Genomic DNA, 7,750 nt, shown 5'->3' with positions numbered 1-7,750 from the left:
CTCCGCCTGCCCCAAACCCACTGTTAATCTCTTCGGAGATTCTGCTTTAGCATTCTGCCCTTCCCATGGGGGAGGCATAACCATTGTTCTGACAATAGAGGCGCTGGCTGGCACTAGAAGCATCTGTAAGCCCTGTCTCTCCCAGCTCTGTCCCTTTCTTTCAGGCTCCTGGGAGGTCTCTCATTGCTAGCCCGATGGGATGGCCTGGAACGGAGAAAAAGAGAAACCTTTGAAGTGGAAGTCTCAGGCACTAATGGCATAATTACTCCAGGAAACCATTTACAAAGTAATTATGGGCTATTGTTAGCATGCTCTGGCTTTTTTTTTTTCCTTCTTTTTAAGCAATGAGGCTTAGCTCAGTAACTGTGGGAGGGGGGGAAACCCCATAATAGGCATCCGCACTGAAAGAGGGAGAGAAACACCCTTCTTGCAAACTAATTGGTCTCCTCCTCTATCCCCTCATTACATAGCAAAAAACGAATCCAGAAGTCCCTAAGCCCCATGGGCATCCGCAGCACTCTGTGCCTGGTGTGGAAGGTTTCTGGTATTAAAATGCACTTTTAATGCTAGTTGTAGTGTTTGCTGAGGATTTTTGTCCCCCACGAGGATAAGGGGAGGTCTTTAAAATCCGTGTTGTCGAAGTAATGAGAGCACAAGACTCTCCTTGTTGGAAGGTTCTCGAACAGCTCTCTCCCGCTCATCCACTCCAAGCCTGGTTTCCTTCCTTCTAGCCCAGCTCTCCGGGGATTCTCATGCCATACTGACCTTCCTCAAAGTCTTTGAGGCCCAACGCTCCCTAGGTTGTTGCCTCCCCTCAGTGAGCTAACGGAGATACATATTACAATGTTAACTTTTGAAATCCTGTATTAGCCCTCTGTTGGGACAAATGAGGTATGCAGAAAAATGGTAACCCAGCATTAGTTTCTGTCTTGGCATAGCACATCTGTTCCCACCAGATGAAGTCCTCAGGGCCAAACGGGAAGGGGAGGGCTGAGACAGAGACCACACTTCGTCATGAGTTGGAATTTCAGGCCCAGGAGCATAAAGACTTGGATGGAGGCGGTTCGAGTCTGTTCAAGGCCTCCCCGCCTGTGAACTGAAGTTTCCAGGAAAAAAAGTCTACACCTGGCTTAAGGGTTCTACAAGGCTGTGGGTTCTACGCCCCTCATTCAGGCTTCACCCTGTCCCCAGAGCTCACAGGAAACTGGAAATCCTTCACATGCCACGAACAGAGCCAGAGACAGTGATTATGAATCATTACACCCCCAGGTTTCTCTCAAGCTTCTAGGAAAGTCATGTCCTCTGCATGTTTTGTCTTGAATCCTCATAGGACAGAGGCCAAGGCAGGAGGGATTTTCCTAAGGTCTTTATCAACTTGATAAGGACTTTATACAATAGTCTGTATTATCTGACAGGAAATCCTCAGTTGAGAAATTGTATGAGCCAGACTGGCCTGTGGACATACCTTAATGGAGGTTGTTTTAATTGTTAATTGATACAGGAGGACCCAGCCCAGTGTGGGTGGCACAGGATTGATGGTCTTAGGCTGTATAAGCCTGCTAGCTACGTTTTGAGCTCGAGAGTGAGCAAGCCAGAGAACAAGCCAGCAAGCAGTGTTCCTCAGTGGTCTGTGCTTCAGGTTCCTGCCCTGATTTCCTTCAATGATGGTCAGCCACCTGGAAGGGTCAACCAAATCAACCCCTCCTCTGCTAATGCGTTTCCAGTCAGAATGATCACAGCAACAGGAAGAAAAATAGGACAGCCGTGTCTGGGGTTTCACAGACTTAATACTCAATAGCAGTGGTTTTCAACCTGTGTGTCACGACCCCCACAGGATATCTAATATCCTGCATATTAGATATTTGCGTTACAATTCAGGACACTAGCAAAATCACAGTTGTGAAGTAGCAATGGAATAATAATGGGGTTTGGGTCAGCACAACATTAGGGACTGTGTTAAAGGGTTGTACCATTAGGAAGGTTGACAGCCACTGCTCTACCGTGTTAACCAACCCCTGGTTGTGAGTGATGAGCCCAGGACTCTGGGTATATTGGGTGGAGGCAACCTTCAAGTTTTCAGGACTCAGCTGCTTGTTAAAAGAGTAGGATGTACCTATCAAGTTAAGTTGCAGTTCACTAATGCATCGCAGACACCATTAAGCCAGTATATGTAATAGTCGGGGATCTGTAAAGAAACAAAACGGATACAAAGGATATCTGTATATTAAAAGGCAATTTATTAGAGTGACCTACAGGCTGTGGTCCATTCAACAGTGTTAGTTTCATTACAGAACATCTGAGAATTCAGTAGCCACTCAATGAGCCTGGGGGGTCCCAGCAGTCCCTGATCTAATGCTGGAGGCCCAGAGTATTTCTGGAGAGCTGCTGGTTTTCAGTCTATGCTGGCATCCCCGAGGAAGTTAGCTCTAAAACAGATGAAGGAGTGTTTAGCAGCAGGATAGATGGGCTTGCCAGCAAGAGGGAGGGCAAGCAGGCAAAAAGCAATTCCCTTCTTTCTTGTCCTTTTATGGGAGCTGCCATAAGAAGCTGCAGCCCGGAATTAGGGTGGGACTTCCTGCTTCAAATAATTAGATTAGGAAAATCTCTGCCAGGTGTGCCTAGCTGCTTAGGTTTTAGTTGATTCCAGATGTAGTGAAATGGACAACCATCACGGGGAGCAAGCAGTTTTAAGTCAAACTTAAGCATACACACTTCTCTCTCTCTCTCTCTCTCTCTCACACACACACACACACACACACTTTCTTTTTTTCTTCTCCCTTCCTTTCTTCTTTTCTTTCTTTTAAAGATTTATTTACTTATTTTAGTATATGAATTTCACTTTCTTTCTCTCCAGACACACCAGAAGAGGACATCGGATTCCATCACAAATAGTCGTAAGCCCCCATGTGGCTGCTGGGAATTGAACTCAGGACCTCTGGAAGAGCAGTCAGTGCTCTTAACCACTGAGACATCTCTCTAGCCCCTCCACTCTTTCTTTAAACTAGTATGTGCACCACACGTATACAATATACATTGACCATATTCACCCTTAATTTATCTCTCTCATCCCCCATTTCTCTTTTCATTGGCCTCCTTCCTTTTTCCAAATGGCAACTCCTATATCTTCATGTCACCATTGTGGTTTTCCTTGTCTCCCCCTCCTCTCCTTCCTCTTCTTTCTCCTCCTCATTTTGTTTGTTGATTTAAGACAGAGCCTCACTATGTAGTCCTGGCTGACCTGAGACTCACTATGTAGGCCAGTCTGGCCTTGAGGGCATGGAGACGTGCCTGCTTTTTTCTCTGGATCACTGGAATTAAAGGTGTGCACCACCGTGCCTCACGCGCATATGGGTGTCAGAGGATAACGTTGTAATCCATTCTCTCTTTCTTCCATCTTGTGGGATCTGGGGCTTGAACTCAGGTCCTCAGACTTGGCAGCAAGCGTTTTTACCTACCTTATCTCTCTGGTCCCCTTGGGAGTATTTCAGAAGGCTGACCTTGAGGTTGTGCAGACTGTAGATGTGTCTGTGGGTGTAAGCATAGGTAGAGGCAATACCTGGGAACAGCTGCCCACACATGAACATCTCAGGGCTGAGCCTATAATCAGTGTCATACAGAGTTACCCTTAGCCCCTCTTCTGATGTCAGCATCTGGAGATGCTGAGGTCTGCATTTGTGCTGTCGAGCAGTACAGCCACTTCACTGTGACGGACAGATTAAGCCACCTATTGTACTGAGCAATGAATCATGCTCGGAGGCTTTTGTGCAAGCAAATAGGATATCTATCTGCCTCCCAGGGAACTCGAGCACATCTTGAAATTGCCTGATGGCTTGACCTGCAGTCTGTGGAGATCTTTAAGCTTCTGAATTGGATGGTTTCACTCACAAATCATATGCTGTCAGTTAGGAGGGTGGAATATTTGTGTGTGTGTGTATATACATGGTTGTGTGCATGTTCATGTGCAGATGAGTGCATGTGTGTATGTGTGTGGAGGCCAGAGGACAACCTCAGGTGTTTCTCAGAAACTGTCCATCCCCCCCCCAATAGTTAATTTATTTATTTTTAAAATGATGTGTATATGTGTGTGGGTTTGTATACGTAAGTGCAGGTATCCACAGAGGCCAGAATTGGCTATCAGATCCCTTGGAGCTGGAGTTCTATAGGCAGTTGTGAACCACTTCTCGTGAGTACTGGGAACCAAACAAACCTGAGTCCCTTGAGAGCTCAGCACCCACTCACAACGGCCGTGACATCTTGCCAGCCTTTCACCTTCATTTTTGAGACAGGGTCTTTTATTGGTTTGGAGCTCTCCAAATAGTCTAGGCTGGCCAGCCAGCAAGCCTCAGGGACCCTCCTGTCTCAACCTCCTCAGTGCTAAGGTTACAAGAATGCAGCATTACAACAGGGTTTTGAATGCTGGTTCTGAGAGTCAACAGGTCTCATGCATAGCTAGCACTTTACCAAGATACCTAGCTATCTCCCGGTCCCAAGAGCAGAATATTTTTTGTTGCAGATTAACTTTGAGCAAGAGGCCTTGGGAATAGGCCTGCTGGCCTCTACCTGCACACATATGCATAAGAGCACAAACACATGTGTGTATATGTGCACATATGCACACAAACACACACACACATACACATACACACATATACATACCCGTGTGTATACATTTTCCTTCCACTCTGAGTACTCAGACACACTCTGACTTTTTACTAGGTGTTTTGAGAGGTGGAATGTGTTGCTATTCAGGTTATAAGACGAACTAGACATTTATTTATTTATTTAGCACAGTTTTAATTGAAAGAATAATTGGTGGACCAGCTTCAGCCCATGTTTCCTTGGGAGCAAACAAAGCGAGCCTGTCTCTTAAAACACAGTAGCACTCGGGACTTGTTATCAGCGATGAAAGCAAGTGCTCCATGGAATAATGCAGTTTCGAGAAATGTTTCTGCCACTCTGAGCTGGGTAGCTTTCCAATTCAGAACAGATTTTCTTTTTCTTTTTATTAGATATTTTCTTTACATGTCATATGATTTCTCCTTTCCCAGTTTCCCCTCCAAAAAACCCCCCAAAACAAAAAACCAAAAAACAAAACCCCCCCAACCCCCCCAAACAAGAATGAACCCCTGTTGCCTCCCTTCTCCCCTGCTTGCCACCCCACTTTCTCCAACTTGTTGTTCCTGGCACAGAACCTTCACAGGGCCAAGGGCCTCTCCTCCCATTGATGATCGACTTTGCAATCCTCTACTATATACACGCTGCCAGAACAATCAGTCCCACCATGTGTACTCCTTGGTTGGTGGTTGAGTCCCTGGGAGCTCTGAGGGTACTAGTTAGTTCATATTGTTGTTCGTCCTAAGGGGCTGCAAACCCTTTAGCTCCTTGGGTCCTTTCTTTAACTCCTTCAATGGGGACCCTGTACTCAGTTCAATGGATGGCTGTGAACCTCTGCTTCTGTATTAGTCGGGCAGTCTCAGAGCCTCTCAGGAGACAGCTATATCAGGCTGGATTGTCCTGCCTTCATGAAGTCTCTACTCCCTAGTTAGTCTCTGCAACTCCTTCCATGGGTATTTTGTTCCCCTTTTAAGAAGGAATGAACTGTCCACATTTTGGTCTTCCTTCTTGAGTTTCTTGTGGATTGTGGATTGTTCATGTATTCCAAGCTTCTGGGCTAATAACCACTTATCAAAGAGTACAATACCATGTGTGTTCTTTTGTGACTGGGTTACCTCACTCAGGATGATATTCTCCAGATCCATCCATTTCCCTAAGAATTTCATAAATTCATTGTTTTTAATAGCTGAGTAGTACTCCACTGTGTAGATGTACCACAATTTCTGTATCCATTCCTCTGTTAAGGGACATCTGAGTTGTTTTTAGTTTCTGGCTATTATAAATAAGGCTGCTATGAACATAGTGGAGCACGTGTCCTTATTACATGTTGGAGCATCTTCTGGGTATTTATTTGCCCAGGAGTGGTATAGCTGAGTCCTCTGGTAGAACTATGTCCAATTTCCGGAGGAACCTCCAAACTGATTTCCAGAGTGGTTGTACCAGCTTGCAATCCCACCAGCAATGAAGGAGTCAGAACAGATTTTCTTTTCGTCCTTCCATTCTTCCATTCTTCCTTCCTTCCTTCCTTCCTTCCTTCCTTCCTTCCTTCCTTCCTTTTTTTTTCTTTATGGAAAATTTATTGCAGTTCTCCAAACGCGCATTACTTTTTCTTTTCAATGTCTTGCTCTGTAGGCTCCTTCGCCCTTTTTGCTTGGATGCCAAAGAGCCGGGCATTGATTGGTACGCCCATGTGGAGTCTCGAAAAGCCTTAAAGTTCTTTTCTTCTTCTGTGACGACGCTGGCCTTTTCCTTTTTGTACTCGTTCCGGATGGGCATCACAGGTCCTGTCAGCTGGGTGGCCAATTTAAGTTCTTCAGCAGAACTGTCTCCCTTCTTTGGAACAGAAGGTTTCCTGGGGAAAGCGTGAGCTTGGAGCGGCAGTCCTTCAGGCGCTTCACAGTGGCCTGCAGCGATTCAATGGATTTGTTTCTGCCTCCTTGGGTCCACAGAGATGCTGATGGTGCGAGCCATTTTCTTGTGGATACCAGCCACCTTGAGTTCCTCCAGGCTGAAGTCCCTGCCAGCCTGGACCTTGGTGTGGTATCTAACTGTAGGGCACCTCATGATGGGCCTGATGGAAGCAGACGTGGGACGAGGAGCAGTGCGGCAGGCTTTCGCCTGCCCGGCCTTGCGTCTGCGGATCTTGCGAGCTGCCGGTGGAACCAAGGGTCCATTCGCTGCTGCCAATCTTTGTGGATGTGGGGCTTCAGGATTATGCCATTCTGGCTGGGAGCCATGGCTGCCTCCTATACAGGAGAACGGCCAAGTGGAAAGGTCAGACAGATTTTCTGATGTGATTGCTGGGGATATGAACAAATACGGTCATTTAGTATTATATAATAAAGACTGTTGATATCCAGAAGACCTGTGTGAGGAACTCATGTGTTTTAAATCTTTAAAAATTATGTACTTATTTACTTTGTGTGTGTGTGTGTATGCAAGTGAGGGTGTGTTTGTGTGTGTGTATGTGTGTGAGTGTATGTTTTTGTATGTGCATTTGTGTATGTTTGTGTTTATATGTGCATATGTACATGTATATGTATGTTTATATGTATGTGTTTATATGTGTGTGCTTGTGTGTGCCTGTGTGTATGTGTGTGTGCTTGTTTGTGTGTATGTACGTGTGTATGTGTATAGGTGTGTATGTGCCTGTATGTGTGTGAGTGTATGTTTGTGTGTGTGCATGTGTGTGTTTGTGTGTGTCTGTGTGTAAGTGTGTGAGTGTATATTTTTGTGTGTGCATGTGTGCTTGCTTGTGTGTGTTTGTATTTGAACATGTGCATACTACTGCATGTATGTGGAAACTTGACAACTTGTAGGGAAGTTGGTTCTCCCTTTGCATCATGGGAAACTGAGGGATCAAACTCAGGTCATCAGGCTTTGTGGCAAGTGCCTTTATCCACTTAGTTATTTGCCTGGTCCTCTTGTTTTGTTATTCCTTTTTGAGATAAGGTTTTACTATGTACCTTTAACTGGCCTAGAACTTGCTCTGTAGACCAGGCTGGCTTTGAACTCACAGAGATCCACTTACTTCTGCTTCTCAAGTGCTGGGATTAAAAGTGTGCATTACCATGTCTCAGCCTGGTCTGTGTTTTAAATCTATGTTTAACTTTGTAGGTCATACTAGTGAAACTTT

At 45.4% G+C, this 7,750-nt stretch overlaps 1 pseudogene; it reads right to left on the bottom strand.

The window, feature by feature from the left end:
• Positions 1–6,214: 6,214 nt before the first annotated feature.
• Positions 6,215–6,851, bottom strand: LOC116070940 (annotated as a pseudogene).
• Between the last annotated feature and the right edge of the window lie 899 nt (positions 6,852–7,750).

Source organism: Mastomys coucha, unplaced genomic scaffold (assembly GCF_008632895.1).
Source record: "Mastomys coucha isolate ucsf_1 unplaced genomic scaffold, UCSF_Mcou_1 pScaffold22, whole genome shotgun sequence".
NCBI classification, from domain to species: Eukaryota; Metazoa; Chordata; class Mammalia; order Rodentia; family Muridae; genus Mastomys; species Mastomys coucha.
Note: the sequence above shows the minus strand (reverse complement) of the source record. Positions and strands in the feature narration are given on the sequence as shown.